At 36.9% G+C, this 19,473-nt stretch overlaps 1 protein-coding gene and 1 long non-coding RNA gene across 5 annotated transcripts in view; one reads left to right on the top strand and one right to left on the bottom strand.

Annotated features, from left to right (window-relative positions):
* dlg1a (discs large MAGUK scaffold protein 1a) overlaps positions 1-19,473 on the bottom strand; it is a 126,008-nt gene that overhangs the window by 81,211 nt on the left and 25,324 nt on the right. The gene's annotated exons all lie outside the window — the stretch shown is intronic.
* On the top strand, positions 5,899-6,820 carry LOC124393277. The gene is made up of 2 exons (XR_006927305.1): positions 5,899-6,117; positions 6,621-6,820. It is a non-coding gene; the product is annotated as an uncharacterized LOC124393277 (long non-coding RNA).

Here is a 19,473-nt window from a genome sequence, read left to right as displayed (position 1 = left end):
CAGTACCCATTAGACTTTTGATCTGATGAACGGTGTAATTAACATCTATACAAGATATTAAAATATTTGTATTTTTTCATATAAATCATATTACAGACAACTGAATTTTTTTTTTTTTGCTGATCGGATACAAATGACTGACTGATAACCGCGTGGTAATAGTTTTGGATAAGCAACAAAAGAAAAAAAAAACCTACAGTAAGAAAAAGATTCTACAATAAAAAATATAGAGCTAGAGCTGTGAGTCCAAATGCTTGTACAACAGAATGTCTGACAGCATCACAGAGCAGCTTCACAGTCACAGCATGAGTGGATTAGACTCACTGCCACACTGCAGTGTCTCCTCTTACCTGCTTGCAGTTTACTAGTCCACCCTGGCTGCAATGTAAAGGTACATAAAGCCACATAAATGTGTCAGACTCAAAACCTGTCAGCCTGATGTAGATAATAACCACATTCGGTAAAAGACATGTATTTTTATTATGCTCAATAACATTGGACTGTTACATAGTGTCAGCTGCAAGACAAATTACAGGTTTTTTATGAATTATCGACCACTGTATGTTCAATCACTTATTTTCAGTTTCCACTTATTATGTTAAGGAACACTAGTTACCAGTGGTATAAAGTATTAGAGTAAATCTACTTTGTTACTGTACCTAAGTAATTTTTTGGCTACTTTTTAGTTACACTATACACTAAGTATCCAAGATATAAGCAACTTTTACTCTCTACTTAACTACATTTATGAGTCAATATATGTACTTTTCACTCCACTAAATTTTAATTGATGATGCCCCATTACCAATTATATTTTGGCTTATTTATTCTGCAAAAGAGGCGATATTTACTTTTATTTTATTTGCCAATTGAATACTAATGCTTCTTCTACTTTGTGACATGATACTATCATTTTATTTGTTAATTGACGGATCCTTCTGAAAGCTTTTCTACTTTGTCTTTTTCTGAGCAGCTTTTTTAATCTTTGTTTCATTCTGCCATGTTAAAGAGGCTGCTGTGTTGATCTTGGTTAACGCAGTTTTGAGGTGTACAATTTGATTTATATTTTAGCAAATAAAACCCTCACAAATCACCAGTTTTTGGCTTTTTATTAGCATGTGTCTTGGGGTTCTGAACTGGTGCATATTTGAGCCAATACTCAAAAACTGTTAAAATCACTTTTACTCAAGTCATATTGCAATTGGTGACTTTTAAAGTTTTGCAGTAAGGTATCTATACTTTTACTCAAGTATGATTTTCAGGTAATATTTACACCGTAAAAAAATGCAACAAAGAGCTAGATTTAAAAATCATGCTGTGTGTAGAATCAAACTTTACCAATATGCTAATGCATGTTTTAATCTCAACACAATAACACATCAATCAACGTTGAAAGACCTACAAGAGAAGAGAAGTCCTACAGACAGTTTGACAGTCTATTCAATAGGCAACAAGCCTGTAATTTCACTACAGTGACTGGACTATAGAGCTATAGAGGTACGTTAAATGAACAAAGATGCAAAACTATAAAATAAAGGAAATCTACTGAGCACTCCAGTGAGTCCAGACTTGCCAAATACTGAGCTGCAGTGATGGGTCAACATTTTTAATTATCCAAGTAAAGCACATGTTGGTTAATGTTGGCATATTATTATAAACCAGCTTGATTACAAAAGTACATGACAGTAAGAAGGAATGTGACTAGCACTGTGTAGACCACTTTTACGACTGTTTTAATTTTGTCAATCACAATAAAACCATAAATTCGTGCCTGCTAAATAGAGGAAGTATGATAAGTTTTAGAGCTCAGAGCACACTATATTTAGCAAATATTTTACCTTGAGAAGCTTAGCAGGACTGTTTGAGTTGGCATCAATATGCTACACTGATGCCAAAACAAACTAGAGATGTCAAGTAGGAAGGAATTAAAAAATGACAGTGTATTGTTGATTCAAGTCAAAAGCAAATGTTTCTAACAAACTTGTTCTAAAAAAATAGTCATGAAAGGTCAACAATTAATAAATCTAGTGCTTAACGAAGCCAAGAATGACCCTTGTTACTGGTTCTCATCAATTTTAGCTTGTTAAGATATAATTTTTGCACGGTGACCATCCTGACAATTCTTATTAACTCCATTATATAAGCTTTAAACAGGCTCATCAAGAATTCACCAATGTGTTACGAAAAACTTCAAGGCATGCTTTGCTCACAATAAAAGGTTTTAAAGGCTGACAGTGAGTGAGTGTGATTTATGGTGTTTCCCTCATGAGAGGTCACTCATTTAATCAAGTCCTCCCCTTTCTTGTCTTCATGTGCGTGCATGTGTTACATCACCGGCTCTGGGCAGCGTAATGTTCAGCAGCATCACACACCTCTGTGGGAGCGCCCCCTTAAGCAGAGCAGCCATAGAGCTCAAAAATGATCAGCATATGGTAGTATGTGTAATTAATGAATGAGGAGGATCGGATGTGAACAAGAAAGAGGGAAGAAAATTAGGTTAGTGTTTATACACATTAAGAATTCTGATAAAGAAATCTGAATGATAAAAATGGCAATAATGCAATGCTCCATTGATTAAATCACTGCCAGCTACCAGAATTTATTTTATCAGGCTTATGCTCAGTTGGCATTTATTTCTGACTTTACAGAGAATAAAACACAATCTAATTTTACCGAATCATCTCTGGTAGCCTTATTTCCTCACTCTTCCAGATAAGCAGCTACTGCTAAATTAGCTAATCATCTTTCCATTTGAATTCTTCTAGTAGTTCACATAATTATTCATCTCAAAAATGGAAAATGATTTTGGATTATCAGATTCTTCACCAGCCCAGAGAACAATACTTACATTCTCAATTTTTAATGAAAGCAAAAAAAAAAAACCGATGTTTCAATATTTCAACACTTTCCCAAATTCTAGGAGAAAAAAAAGGAAGACCAAGGAGAAGGTTTATGGATGTGGTTAGAGAAGCCGAAAGAAGAAAAAGAAGATTATGCCTACATATTAAGCTTATTTCTCATTTATTTATTTATTTAAGCCGAGAGCATCCTAAGCAAAATGAAGCTGGCAAAGCTATGCCAAGGAGTGTGCGTGGGTAAAGCAGGAAACAAAGTACCTTGGATACCAGCTGGGCAATTGCAAGATCAGGGCACAGGTGGACCAAGTCAAAGCAATATTGTGTTGTGCAATATTACTGTTTCATTCTGCAATTTGTTTCTGTTGCTGAGTCATTTACTACCCTCACTACCAAGGGTGGCAGCAATTCAACGAAAAGAACTGATGCCTCAAGCAGATCATGTGTACCTCATCCAATTCTCATCGGTTTTGATTTTCTATACAATTTCTTGTCCAGATGGATGGCTCTTCTATGGCAGTTGGGGGTGTCCTTGCTCAGGGCAAAGACGAATTAGCGATACTGGTATTGTAAAGAAATGGAAGCTTCTATAAAGAGGGACTTGGAACTATAAAAATGTTGTGTCTGGCCATAAACGTGTCACTTGTTAGTTTGCATTAGTTCTTGCTTGGCTGAGACAAGCCTTGACTTTAACTACACAGTATTAAAAGCTCATATTACAACAAAGCATTAACAAACCTTCAGCTTTTCATTGATTCTTAACCAGCATTTATTCAGTACATAAAAATGACATGCTTGGTGGTTTGCTGATGCGCCAAGTCACAGCTCTAGCATTCCAAATGTTATCGTAAGATTGCTATGTCTGCACTTTTGAGTTCTCATTTTTTCCCCTACCATATACAGGCAGGTTGGTGGATTGGCTACTCTAAATTGCCTGTATGTGTGAATGAGCATGTGCATGTGCCCTGACATGTACCTGTGACTCACACAGTATGTATTCCTGCCTAATTCCAATGCTTCTTGTATAGGCTCGGGATCCACCGCAAACCCGACCAAGATAATGTGCTTACTGAAGATGAATGAAAAATAAAGTGGAACCAACAACACCTTTGCCAATCATTAGATAAAGCTAGATGGCCATCATGGACAAATCTCCCAGTTCTCAGGATGTATAAATAAGTTATAACCATACAATCATTGACCATATCCACACTCGTTTCTGATAACCTTTAATTGCTCTTTGACGCTTTAATCTGTAAATAATGCAAGATGTTCCTCATCTCTATTTTGTGTGTTTAGACTGTACTACCTACACCTACACCATTTATCTTGTAACTGGAATAGCACCACTATTTCCTCTAATGTTACTCAGAGTGGTGCATTGCACAATATTACAAAGTATTCTCTATCCCTCACTATTTACTGCAGATTTAAAGTTGCATGATATTTATCTTGTACCTTAATTTCCCCTTCAACAATTATCTTGTACTATTCTTAAAATAGAAGCATATTCACAAAGTTTATGCTCTAAAGTTTACATATTAACACTGTATGCCTCGATTGTGCTTTTCTTACTTAAATCATGCTTCATTATTGCCATTAGTAACTGCCATTCAAATATTTGAATGGGATAAACAAAAATTCTACTACTTATGACACATAGTAATATGAACAGGTAGCAGAGCTGGAATTCGTGATAGACTATGCAATTTGACTGTGGGTCATTGAGAAATGTCTGTTGTCTTTTATAAAGGAGGAATGAAATCATTTCCCTGGCCTTTCTTATGACACTTAGGCATCTGTTGGGCCCTTAAACAAAGCTCTCAACCCTCTCTGTTCCAGGAGGCCATATCATGCCTGCTTTTCCATCAAGATGAGATATCTGAAGAAAAAATTTCACTGTACAGATATTCCCAGACTAACGATGGAGCTGCGTTCTGATGACCACATCGTAACTTGAAAATATTGTCGAGACGTGGCCTAGCCTACCCAGGAATCCATATGGGGTAGTATACTGTAATTTAACAAAAAAGTACATGATTTAACACCCCTCACATTTTAGCATCCATTTTACTATATCTTCTTGAGGGACAATACAATAGAAATTAAACTTGTATATATTTTTAGAGTAATCAATGTGCAACTTGTGTAGCAGTATAGATTTACTGTCCTCTGAAAATAACTCGACAAACAGCTGTTACTGTCAAAATAGCTGGCAACTAACATGAGTACACCCTAAGTGATAACAGCTGTACATCGTGCAGCCATGCAGAGCTCCTGTTCAAGATGTTCATGTTTTTTTCTGCTTGACAGGACCATACAAATTTTTTGTATCTTGTATTTGAACAGTTAAAATTTTGTGCATTGAGTACAATTCTCTCATACTGACCACTGCATGTTCAACATGGCACCTCATGGCAAAGAACTCTCTGAGGATTTAAGAATTAATATTGTTGCTCTTGACAAAGATGGCCAAGGCAATAAGAAGAAATGAGTTACATTACCGTGGCCAGGGTCATACAGAGGTTTTCCAAGATGAGTTCCACTCGGAACAAGCCTCACAATGAACTCACTCATGCTGGTTTTTGAGTAGAGGCTAAAGCCGGACGAAACAAGCGGTAAGAAGCACACCTGTAGCTGATAAAACTAATCAGTGCACTCTGTTTGGCCCCAGTGTCTGGCGACGCAGATAAAAAGGCAAGTGACAAGAGTTTAGATTTGGCTTTGAAACACTAAAAAAAATACAAACTCTAACACCGAGACAACTGAACTTTGTCAGCCGCTGGCGAGAGTAAGTCATCTCACAGGGCGGGAGATGCATACATCCTGGCAGCATCTCAACGTTACATACCACATATGCTGCTGCACTTGCCTGCTGCGTGAAACATACAATATTTTTACAATGTTGTCGTATCGCTGTGGTTAACATAAGATTTTAAAAAATGTAAGTCGAATCATCATAACTCTGGGACTTCCTGTTTATTTAATTTATTAATTTATTTAAACCACGTTTTATGCTAGATCTATTTTTAATGAGTGTTCTGTTACAGTTATTGTTAAATAATAATTAAAATCTAATTGTGTGTTAATAGTTGTCTCCCCCTAATGGACGTCTTGATAATCATATATTGTAGTGTTACCATGTGACTAATCAGATGACCAACAAGGAAGTTAGCATTTTCCATGATGTGCAGTTTTGAACATGTGCTATAGTGAATCGGCAACAATCCGTATTCCTCCATGGCCTTTGGTAGCTTCGTCGGTATGTTTATTGTTCCTTATTCATGTAGCATTAATAACATTTGATTATTTGTTGGATTGGTAATTTATATGTTTGTTTATATATGTACCTTTTTGCATGGGAAAGAGAGCTGTAATGTTCCTTTGCTTACTATGATATACCTGGTAAAATCGATATGGAGGGATATAGCATTTGTAAGTGTTTACTTGTGTGTGTGTGTATATTGAAAGTGGATTTTATTATTTATTGTTTTCTTTCTTTATCTCCTAGTTTTACCTATCCTTATTAAAGCTTGAAAAGAGGCATATCGTGTCTGTGATTTGATGAGGGTGGAGTTTAGCTTGCTGTCGAAATATACAGAGGACGTATATAGAGGACAGTACAATGAGCTATATTCACCCTAGTTTCCTCTTCCACACCAGAAACTAGATGAAATGACAAAATGTTAAATCAATATCCAATATTAGACTTTTAATCCAAAGAACTTTGACAAAAACAGTTCTTTTTGCTTGTTTCTCACACAGATTTAGAGATCCAGCATTAGGAAGATGCCAACTTTAACAGATGTGCAGCGGGAGTAAACAGCAGCCAGGGTCAAGTGTGACTCATAAAGAGAAGATTGCCACTTAAAACTTTGCACATAGTACTTCAGCTATGTTTACCCTGCTTCAGTTAACTACCTTACCGTGCTCCGTGGCAAGTAAAGCCTCACTGCATTCAGAAACGAATTGCAGCAGTGTGATTCATCTATTTACTGACACATGGAATGGTATAGTTCAATGTTTACTAGTTAACATTTAAAAGAAAAAAGGTATATGCTACAAGTATAGGGTTACAACTAGAAACGAAAAAGACCTAAAAAAAAATGTATCAAGACCTATACAACTCTACAAGACAACATAGAGAACTCCACTGTATTTCATTCTCCAATCAACACAGTAAACATTAATGGGTTAATTCTGTTATGGTCAAAAGCCAGGCTGAAAGACAGAGAAAATAAAACTCCTAAATGAAAAATGCCACAAAATCAGTTGTGCTCAGCAGAAAGCATGTCTATAAAGCATTGCTAACTCAGAGAGCAGCCAGCAGTACTGTGTCTTCGCTCTGCCAGTCTGGAGGGATTACCAGCAGCTGCTCCACAGCTCATTATATAGAAAGGATGAGAAGAAAAGAGCAGTCTACATAGTGGAAAACAGGCAGGCAAGGATTAAAAACGTAATGGACTGACACTGGCAGATTAGGTAGCATAAGAGTTTATTTCAGTTCATTTGCAACACTTCTTTTGTTGCTGGACAAGTTGATTGATTCCGGCGACTTGACGGAATGCCAAATATAAATCACATTTTACTGTTCAGATTCTGTTTTACAGAATTTTATAGAATAAAATTAACAACAGATGCTGCAAAACTAAAAAAGGTTCTTTACCCATAACTTTTACAGTCACAAAAGTTAAAAGACATTTGTAGAAGGAGTCTCAAGTGTCAGCACATACATTTGCCGTATTTTCCGGACTATAAGCCGCTACTTTTTTCCCACGCTTCGAACCCCGCGGCTTAAACAACGAAGTGGCTTTTTTATGGATTTTCCTGGGTTTTTCTCGGTTTCACAAACTTCAAGCCAAAAAACTGAGCCCCAAAACATTAGACCAATGAAATTGCTAACGGGTTCAGGTGAACCAATGAAATTCTTTATATCAAATCAGATGCGCTCCCACTGTTCGGGCCACAGCACAACATAAATATGGATGAGGTTCCTCTGACGTTTGACCTGCTGCTCACTCGGACTGTCTACAGAAAAGGAGAATCATTGGTAATGCTGAAAACAACCGGGCATAAAAAAACACACTTCACCTGTGTTCTGAGCTGCACGGCATCGGGAGAAAAGCTTCACAGATGGTGATTTTTAAACGCACGACGATGCCAAAAGATAAACTCTCGAGAGAAATAGTTGTGAAAGGAAGACAGTGAACATTTACTTTCTTGGTCGGCTACTGTTTAGATACAAGCCGTTGTAACACGTTGAGTCTGGGTCAAGGGATAGCTCGTTAACTCCAGTTGCAACAGAAATCATATAAGCACAGACAGGTTTCCAAAACACGTGCTTTTTTATTTTTCCTGGCAACAGGGTTACGGGTTAGTCAAAGAAACTTATTCCTCGGTCTTGCACACATGCAGTAATAGCGGAAAAATGCGGTGGCGGGCTATTCCCAGAATGCCGCTCTGCTCTTAAAGGAGCCACAACATATTTCACCCGTTACACCGTGTAACAGAACACTGTCTTTCGTTAAAGCCTGTGTAAAGTTCATTAGTTTCAGTGTAGACACAAAAAATCTTTGTAAAATTCAGTGGGTGCGGCTTATAATTGGGTGCGCTTAATAGTCCGGAAATTAACGTAGTAGTGTTTGCACTACAGAAAAGAATAGTGTAAATAATTACTGTTTTTAATCCTTGCCTGCCTGTTTTATAAGAGCAGGTTTTACATGAAATGTAATGCAATATGCTTGAAATGTAGCTACATAAAAAAGCAAACTGAAATCCATTAATTATACTTCCTGCAACATTGAAGTGTATCTTTCAAAGTTGAACACAGCAATCAAATACTATAGGTTACACACAATTACAAGCCAGGCACATTTGCTGGGGAAAATAATTCTGTAATGAAAGAGTGCTGACACAGCATTTATTACAACATGAACATATGTCTGGTGAACCTGAAAATGCATTTCCTGTGAATTTGCTGATTTTCCACAAACAAGGCTTGTTCAGCTAGTGTGCAATAATCAGTAACACTGCTTTACTCCAGTTCAGCCAACAACCAGGTCAAGGGCTTAGAAGAAACATCTGTATGGCACAAAAAAATAGAAGCTTGAACTGATTTGGGATTTTACATAAGCAGATGGTGCAGTGGACTTAAAATGAAAAGTTTTATCATCTACCACTAGTGTACCTATTAAAAAAGAAAATTCCCTGCAGGTTTATGATTTTTTTTTTTTCATTTCTGAAACTCTGAACTTAACATTTCTTGGAAATAGGCAACTTGGTAGCCAAGATCAAGCAGATTCAATGTCTGGGATATTAGTTTTATTTATATTTGCCTGACAGTCAAGTAGACGTAACAAGCTAAGAAGGTATTTAGCTTTAAATTCAGCATGAATGACAAGAATAGTGAAAACACAGGTACTGTGTGTTTTAACCCTAGTAAAGTCAGGCAAAATAAATTCTGACACAAAATTCTCATGAGTCATTTGTTTCTCCAAGTCTGTATTAATTTACTTTGCTAGCTAACTAGCTTTAGCCACTATCTTTTAGCATAGTCAGTTTTCTGGGAAACAAAATATTGTATTTGACAACACACTGGAGCTTCCACTTCCCCAGTGGCTGAGCTGTTGAATTTATAATTTGTCCAACACCACCGCTTTTTTTCTGGAAATCAGAAACACTGAGTAGCAATAAAGAAATAACTTCTACAGACACTCAGCGGGAGAAGTGTAACTTTGGGTCACATACTCACTCACTTGGTGTTGCCTGATCCACATTAGTAAGTCATAAACCACCAACTATGAGCCTGAAAATTACAGACATGAACTAGATATGTGGTAGAGATGTACACTCACTGGCCACTTAATTAGGAACACCAGTACACATGATTATATGTCCAATTATCCACTAATTGCTCAGTCATGTGGCAGCACAAAAGACAAAACATGCAAACGATAGTCAAAAGCTCGAGATAATGTTCACATTCAAACATCAGATTGGGAAAAAATGTGATCTCTGTGATATTGATTGTAGCATAGGTGCTGATGACAGACAGGCCGGTTGGAGTATTTCAGAAACCGCTGCTCTCCTGGGATTTTCACATACAGCACTCACAAGACTTGACACAGAATGGTCTAAAAAACAGGTCAGAAATGAATGTTCAAACTGGTTCAAACTGGCAACAGTAAAACAACTGAGCATTTCTTTGCAATCATGGTAAGCAAAAAAAAAAAAAGCATGTCAGAAAGCACAACCCGACAAACTTTGTGGGTGGGATGGGCCAGACTAGCAGAAAAGTGCACTCCTTTCAGCAGAAAACAGGATTCTGAGGTGACAAAGTGAACAAGTTTGACAACACCTCCTCAAGGCTCCAATAAACAGGAGTACAGGTGTTTCTATAAAGGTTGCAGATGAGTGCGCATACATGCATACATTTGGAAAACTGACAGCACATTTCCTACAGAGCACTTCTATGTCCTTACTGTGTGAGAATGCAACATGATATCCTTAAGTTGAGCTCTTGATAAAAAGGGAACAGTTCCTGAAGGATGTTAGAGTAGAAGATGTATGTATATTATTTGATACCAAAAATGCTACATAGTTCACAAGATCTGAATATACAAAAAAGTAAAAGCAGTTCCATAAAGCAATATTGCAGATAAAAACTAGAAAAAAAACAATCACATGCATGGCTAAGAAACTCGAATAAAAACTGTCTTGACAGAGCTAAACAATTAATAATATATTTTAAGGCATGATCATGACTTTCATCTTTCTTCCAAAATAAAGCATTAGTTTAGTCATATATTTGACCTGTATCTCTGTGATGAGAATGTTCTGTACAATTTCATTTATTCACGGCTTTACTGTGTTAAGATTTACATTCAATTTAGCAGGATGCATGAAATCACTAAAAACTATTGTTATATAGTTGTTATTCAAATATTATATATAGGAATTATATTGAGTTGCAAAAAAGAAACATTTTAGTTGTTTACTAATACCTAACTGTGTCTCTAAGTTTTTTGTATCCCTAATAGATGGATCATGGACACTTGAAATTTGCATCTTATCTTGTTTATTCATAATGCCAACAAAAATCACTTAAGGTTACAATCTGCAATAATATCCAATATTTTAAGGCGACGTATCCATTATAACTAGTTAATACATGGCTAAAAATGTAGCTTTAGCTTTTTTTTTATATAACATTATGTTTTTGTATGTTTTTTTTTCCTGGAAGCCACAGTATTTCTTGTTAATAAATCATATCATATGAAGCATTTAAAAAAAAATTAATAAAATAGAATATATAGAATAAATAAATAAAATTCAGAATACCTGGGAATTCTGTGCCCTTTTCAAATTATGAAAAAAGTTCTTACTTTAATCCACAGAAAAAAACAGCATATGTATGCAACTAATCTACAATAAAGCCTGCAGATCCTCATGTAGACAAAGACGATAAACAGCAAGACAACCATCTCCACTTCCAATTTCCACAAATAACTAATTCAGATACAGGCTGGGATACCCACAGGATTAGGCAGTTATGTAACAACAGTAACTTGCCCTCCTCTTCTGAACTGGCTAGGAAGACTACCACAAAGATGACACAGATACTACTAAAAGTCCTACAGTTGTCATGTTTCATGTAATGGGAAATCAGCACATGGCTTCGGTTAAACGTGACTGAATGAGAGGACAATAATCAAGAGGATTTTTATAAGCAAACAAACATGACTTTTGTCCAAGAGCAATAGTTGATGAGAAGAGAGAAATGAAACACATATATACATTGGGTCACTACAGGCTCCACAATCAAGTGCTGCAGAGAGCCTCAAGCATAGCTGATGGAAAGAGAACAGCGCTACGGGCTGTCACATCTGTCAGAAATCATCTGAAGCTTTGCATTTCGCCATAAGGATGTTAGAGACATCGGGCCAGAGTTTCCGTGCTGTAGTTTCCGTGCTCCTGTACACTAAAATATTAAACACTACAGAGGATAATCTGAATGTGCTCATTTCTAAGATTTATTCCCTCACATTAGTGTATGACAGTATGACTGAGTATGACAGAATAATTACAGAGTCTAACTTTAGCACAGAAAGAAATTAATCAAGCCTGCTTTGTGACATGTTTATTTACAGTCCCAATGCTGAGCTTAAAAAAAAAAAAAAAGGGAGAAACACTGCTTTTTCATCCTACCTTGCATCCGAACATGAGCGAGATGGTGCTGTTGGTGCATGCTACTTTGCAGTGGCACAACATTGGCGAAACGCAATCCAAGTTCTTGATGCTTGGAGACATGCTCTCCGTGCCCGGGCTACTTCGATCGGTCAGCGATCGAACAGGTCCCTGGTGTGTGCTTCCTCACACACTGCCCGCTGACTGATCCTGGCACGCGCCTTCATCTCTCGGCTCAGTGCGCGCCAGCCTCCGTGCGCTCAGTGGACTCGTGGAGAGAGTGGCTGAGCGGGGAGCTCCGGAGCAGCCATGCTGCCTGTGGAGAGCCCTGCGCTGGGAGGGCCGATGATGGAAAGAGGTGGGGGGGAGAAGGATTAGAGGCGAGGCTGAGTAGGACGATCCGCTTCAGCGCTGAATGCAACGATCAGCCTCTGCCATGCCTTAATCTTAGCTGAGAGATGGAGGGGAATTGCCACTCTCCTGCCACTGACTGTCCAAACAAGGTACAGGCAGAAAAAACACAGAGGCAAAGAAAAAAAAAAAAGAGAGAGACGATAGAGGAGGGGCGAGCTGATGCATCGTGGGGCTTAACAGAGAATTCACACAGTTTCTGAAGTCAGGACAGCCCAAGAGGAAAAGTGGAGTATTTCTGGTTGAGCCACTATGCATGACTATTTACCTGCTTTAATTTCAAGGACAGAAAGGTAAAGTGGACATTACATTTCAGAGCGTAAAAAGTTTGCCTGTGATCTCTGGCATAGGCTAACAAATCCACATGACTGCTGATATGAGGAAAGCAGTAGACTGTACTGAAAAAGGCATTTAAACCCCTGTGGAATCGGTGCAAAAGGTGACAGCATTAATTTATAATTTATAGGAGCAATAGTGTGTGCATTCTGCAGAGTCATGAGACTCAGGGACTGTAAGTTCTGCAGCACAATGTACAGAGGTAAAGTGAACAGAACAAGCTTTAACATCCAAATCTGCTGATAGAACAAGTTTCATCTGAAAAAATATCTCATCCTTAAAATGCACTTATGTTTGTGAATAGATGAACACAGTTCTTTTTTTTAATGAACTGAGAGGTTATAGCATGGGTGTATTATGCAAGAGGTAGCAAAAAATTACACTAACAACACACCATGCTCTATAAATACAAAGGTAGTACTGTCCAGGTATATGCTCTCTAGGAATTGTGGCTGAACTACAGAAAATAAAATGTGTTTTTATATAGGTCTTTTTTAGTTTTTACTTTATCTTGGCTACCTGACTACAAAGATAAAATTGGGTAATTTACCTACTAAAAACATAGATGCAAACAACCTGATAATGTTATAATAATGCAACACATATGGCAGGTGGTAAAAAAAAAAAGATGTGGATTACGCTATTAATGAAAAATTAACATTTAGTGTTGTACTGAAGTGGAAACTCTGAATGATGTCATTTTTGGAAAAAACATGTTCTAGCTTCCATGTTTGTCTTTTGTTTAATATAATATTCTATTTAATATAATGTGCTTTTTGAACATCCTCTTTCACATTTTGTCCCCATTTGCCATTATAATAACCTCCTGGAAGACGTTTCACTAAATTTCATAATGTACTTGCAGACACTTGTGTTCATTAAAGCCACAAGAGTGTTAGTAAAGTCAGGTACAGATGTAGGGTAAGGAGGTCTGGGGTGCAGTCAATGTTTCAATTCATCCCAAAGGAGTTTAACAGGGTTTAGAAAACGTCCTGCATGCATGGTCCCTCTAATAAACTTATTTCTAATCCTGTCCATCCTGATCACCCCCAATAAAAACCTCAACATCTTCAGCTCTGCTACCTCCAGCTCCACCTCCTGTCTTTTAGTCAATGCCACTGTCTCTAATCCATACATCATCACAGGTCTCACCACAGTCCTATAAACTTGCCCTTTCACTCTGCAGACACTCTTCTCCACCCACTCCACCCTGCCTGCACTCTTTTCTTCACTTCTCTAACACACTCCATTACTTTGCACTGTTGACCCCAGGTACCTGAACTCCTCCACCTTCTCCACCTCTTTTCCCTGCAACCGTACCACTCCACTGCCCTCCCTCTCATTCACACACATGTACTCCGTCTTACTCCTACTGACTTTAATTCCCCTTCTCTCCAGCGTGTACCTCCACCTCTCCAGGCTCTTTTCAACCTGCTCCCTACTCTCACCACAAATCACAATGTTATCCGCAAACATCATAGTCCATGGAGACTCCTCTCTGACCTCGTCCTTCACCCTGTCCATCACCACTGCAAACAGGAAAGGGGTCAGAGCGGATCCTTGATGTAATCCAACCTCCACCTTAAACCAGTCTGTCATTCCTACTGCACACTTCACACTGCTGTCACACTGTCCTCATACATGTCCTGCACCACCCTCACATACTTCTCTGCCACACCTGACTTCCACATACAATACCACAACTCCTCTCTCAGCACCTTGTCGTACGCTTTCTCTAAAGCCACAAACACACAATGCATTATCATTAATTTTCAATCTAGACTTATATATTTCATTGGTTATATATGCTCCTTTTGCAGAGAGAATGAGAATAACTTTTAGAGAGAGAATGAGAGTCCTGTATCAGCCAGAAAAAAAAACATATGGGATAGCCTCTACTGTCAATGGTACATGCAGTTGCCCATATGTCTAGTTTGCTAATTTTGTAAATGTGTCAGCATTTACATGCTTTATTTTATGAAACAACATACATAAACCTTGCTGAAGTAAAAGTCATAAATATATAAATAAAGTCATTTTTTGTTCAGCCTTCGTGTGTGTGTGTGTGTGTGTGTGTAGGCTGATACTTATCACTCTGAGGAGCAGCTGAAAAAGCATGTGACTTTATCTAGATCATAAAGTGCTGAATGCTCATGGTGGCACTAGAAATTCTGAGAATCAGCGACATGTGAGACAAAAACGAAAGACCACACTAACTGAAATTCTCTTGTGGGACTGATATTTCCTTTCCTTTCATTGTTTTTTTTTTTTTTGCTCTTGGTTTGCTTAAAGAAAGAATGTAATAAATGAGACAAACTGCATTTGTTAAAAGCAGTTATAGCTGAAGAAAAACAAAGAAAATTATTTAAGTCCATGTAGTACCCATTAAACTTTTAGTAAGATCAAAAAAGGTTCAATAAAGTCATAGACAATAAATCCTTTTATAGTTGATGTTCACACTGTCTGAGCACAGAACATGACAACAAACAAATTTTTCCAGTTAAAAAAACAAACAAGTCTATTATTAAACAGTATACACTAAGAAATACTTAGTTCAGAGTAATATAAATATTAACTATTCAGTGCAGAGAATTCAGAGGAACCCTAAAGCATCAGCGATATACACACAGCTGTACAGGTGCCATGTTTTAATTAAGCATTAACACAATCTCAGGAGCTCAAATTGCAGACCCTGGAGCTGGGATGTACACACAGTAGAGCACATCTACAAACGTTCCTCTATATAAACAACACCCCATTTAAATAAAATCCAATATAAAAATCTCCAACATATATAACTGTAATAAAACTAATAAAGAATTTATAAACCTGAGTGTTTTCTGAGTCAGGCTCAGAATGCTAACTACGTATTTTAATATTTCATATGAACCCACCCATGTGAATTCCTACAGATTCGCCAAGCACGTGACTGCTACACTACCACAGCTTCAAGATCAAGAGTTTTCCACAAGATAAACAACCTTGCATTCTGCATCAGGCTGGTTCAGCAGGAGAAATGCGCGAATCTTTTTTTAAATGTATTTTTCCTTTGAAAATGTATGAAATACTTTCATTTCCTTGTTGTTTATCAGGAACATGCACACAGTGATGCAGTAATGTGGTAATTAATATTACTAGTTGCAATATTGTATTACTTTTATTTACAGTATACTAATATTGAGCCTCTTTTTAACAAACTGAATACTGTTTAGTGGTGGACAGTAATTAATTACATTTAATTAGTTATTGTAATTAAGTTGCTTTACTGAAGTATTTCCATTTGGGTAGACTTTCACTTTAACTTCACTACATTTTAAAGTTAAATTTCTTACTTTTTACTCAACTACATTTTGCTAAATCAGTCGTTCCTTTTTATTTATGAGTGGATTAAAACTTCAAGAAAAACGGTCAAGAATGCAGCAAACCACCAAAGTAACTAATTGGTTACTTAGCAGGAAAATACAGTTTAGTGTCAGTTCAATAGTAAGAGCAACATTTTGAGAGTAATAAGTGATGAATGAAACTTTTTTTAAGTGTTGTTTTTTTTTTTTTTGGGGGCTCATGATCATTTTAATAGATATCAATCAGTGTTTAATTAATTTATATCAGTCTAATAATAGACTAGTGTGGTAAGAGTAACATTAGATTATTTTTACATAAACTGAGTTTAAAGCAAGTGACAAAAATTATTATAGGAACATTACATAATAAATGCAATAATAAATCATAGTATCATAATCCCCCATTTATCGCGGTGGTTATGTCCCAAAAATTTTATGTATACAGTACTGTGCTGTATTAACATTTTACTTAATTTTATAATAAATAATTATATTTTCATTAATAAATTTCATTATTTTAACATAAAACTCCATAAAAAACAATTCCCTATAAGTTTTTAGGTCTATCGTGCTATCTGTGAGAGACCGGGAATATCAGCAAAACAAATTAGTTTTGTGGCAAATGCAATTCCACGATAAACTGGGGGAGATTCAAACCGCGGTAAATCTGTGGATTACTGTACATTGGATACTTATGTACATTTGAAGGTAAGTACTTTTCTACTTTTATTTAAGTGAAAGGTTAAAAAGGTGTACTTTCACTAGAGTAATATTTAAACTAGTGTATCTCTACTTTAACTGGAGTAAATGGTTTGTATACTTTTCCCCCAACTGATACTGTTTGCCTTTACTCTTTTTCAGCTCCATATTGTATTGATTTAATATAATCCCACTATCCAAGGACACCTTCCCTTTCTGTGTACCTGCTTTGCCAAAATGTCTATTTAAATAAAACTGAATGTAATAGTGTATATTATTTGACACAATCCATCTTATAAACAATCTGTACAATTAATCGTGATGACAAGCAACCTTGACCTATTCAAGACTTATATAAAGATCATTAAAGGTCACCGCCAGTATTGAAGAGAACACTAGCCTTCAACATATCAGTGGCAAGCAGGAAGCAGGAGTAAGAATGAGCATTTGCATTTACAGCAAATGTATTTTTACTTGCTTTTCACATCATAATTTTCAGTGGCTACCAGTAGGTACCAGATACACAGAGAACATGGTCTGGTGGCACAGAAGCATCAGGGCGAAAAAAATACACAGATCAAAAAATAATTTGCATTGTAAGACTGGAAAACATTTGTAACAATCCACTGGTCTGCTTATTAACCTCAAGGGTAGACCATCTGCCAGTGTAGAGCAAAAAAAGGCTTCACAACAGCATGAAGCTCTATGGGGAGGATTTAGCATTAGAAAGCAATCTGAAAACAATTTGCAAGGGCAGAACGTCCCAAGTGCTCTGCTGCATGCTATGCTTTATTAGAGCAATAAAAACCTAGTTTCTGTGAATTTAGCCTAAATAATATGCAAAATCCTCTGCTGCACAGATTAGAGCTGCTCTACATACTTATAAACTAATATAATCTGCTGTATAGTCTACTAAAAATAGTTTGCTGTGTCATTGGGCGATGGGTAAGTGGACATGTTTAGCTTTCACCAGATTAGCACTTGGCTGCGTGTCTGAAGGGATTCTGAGCCTTTTCAGGCTCCTAATAAGATTGACTGCTCATTCTGCTGTTCAGGGCCTTTTAGTCACAGGTAGACTTGCTTCCACTTAGAGATGGTAACACTTGTACATACTGTACTGTTCATCCTCTAGATCAGTGATTCAGCCCTGAGATTAAAGTTTGAACAATGTTACTGTACTTCTAACATGAATTCCTCGATCCACTAAAGCTAATGATGTTGGGAGTACAATATCTGTCCTGTTTACTGAAAGGTTTACTAGACATATTTTTCTACATATGAGCACCACAACTCTAAAATATTAAAAAATAGTTGCTGGTAAAGATATGTATTAAACAAAAAATATCAGGTTCATTTATATATTAGTGTATTTAATACTCACTTGGCATTCATAACCGTTTATGGCATCTCTTCTTTCAACTGCTTTATTATCGTTAGTATCAGTTTTTTTTTAAATGCCTAATTTAATGATATTTTGTTTAATAGAACCAAGCAAGTTTAGTAGAACATATCCAGGCAGAAGTGAAATTAAATGTAACCCCCCTCTAATCAATCTCTATTCAATGTAAGGTCACAGTGAAGTCATGTTGTAGTGATGCATGCCTATTTTAGCTGATTACCCATGGTTATTATTGTATCAACAGCGTTTTTAACAGTTCATTGGGTTCCAGTAGGTTGTAGTGTAACCCTGTGGGCTACAAGTTGTAAAACATTTACTAAAATTATGATAAAAGTGTGTCTTACAGTACTGAAGCAGAGTAACAGTGTAAATGTGGGGTATCACCATTAAAGCTCCACCTTCTTTGATTAAATATACTTTTCACGTTTTTATTGACAACATGGTTACCAATAGAAAACTAGCCTGGAGTGTTTCAAATTCATTGCTGCAATATATGCAAAACATGCACATAATAAAATTCATGGTAACCAAGCAAAAGCCAACAGAAAGGCCACTATATTAGTGTTCTAATGGTATATTTAAAAATCCAACTGTGATAATTATACAACACGAACTGCTCAGTTTGAGAACAGCTTACAATATAAAACTATGAAACACTGAAAATAGCTACTGTGTAGCATCCTCAGTAGCATCCTCACAGTACTGGGGTTTGAACCTCTGACCTTCTGATTAGTAACCCAGATCCATAACCACTGAGCCACCACTTCCCAATAAATTCTACATAGCCCCATGAAAAAAACATAAATAATAAAAGTCACATTGAGTTCCTCCAGGACCAAAGTTCCAACTTGAAAGAACAAAAATGAAGATAAGAATAGACTTCCTTATTAATATATATTGCTTTATAGACACACTTATTACCCCCTTATTTTACACCGGCTTAAACATCAAAATCCACAGGATTTCTTCCCTGCTGAAGGAATGAATTCCACACAAGTGTTGTTTTTTGTCATTTACATGACACTCTCAAGACACGGCTAAATCAAGTCTTCCTGACTTGATTTACTTTCAGCAATCAAGGCTGCTGCATCTTGACATAGACACTGTTGCTCTCTGGGACAGGACACTGTGACAGCTCTGTGATTAGAGCTACACATGGGACACATGCTTTACCCACAATGCACTGTGAACATCCTGGAGGTGCTCTGCACAAGGAAGTAGAAGAACTCCCCACAGTGGTCAAAAA

The sequence above is a fragment of the Silurus meridionalis genome, chromosome 1, assembly GCF_014805685.1.
Source record: "Silurus meridionalis isolate SWU-2019-XX chromosome 1, ASM1480568v1, whole genome shotgun sequence".
NCBI lineage: Eukaryota > Metazoa > Chordata > Actinopteri > Siluriformes > Siluridae > Silurus > Silurus meridionalis.
This window is presented reverse-complemented; position numbering and strand designations above follow the sequence as displayed.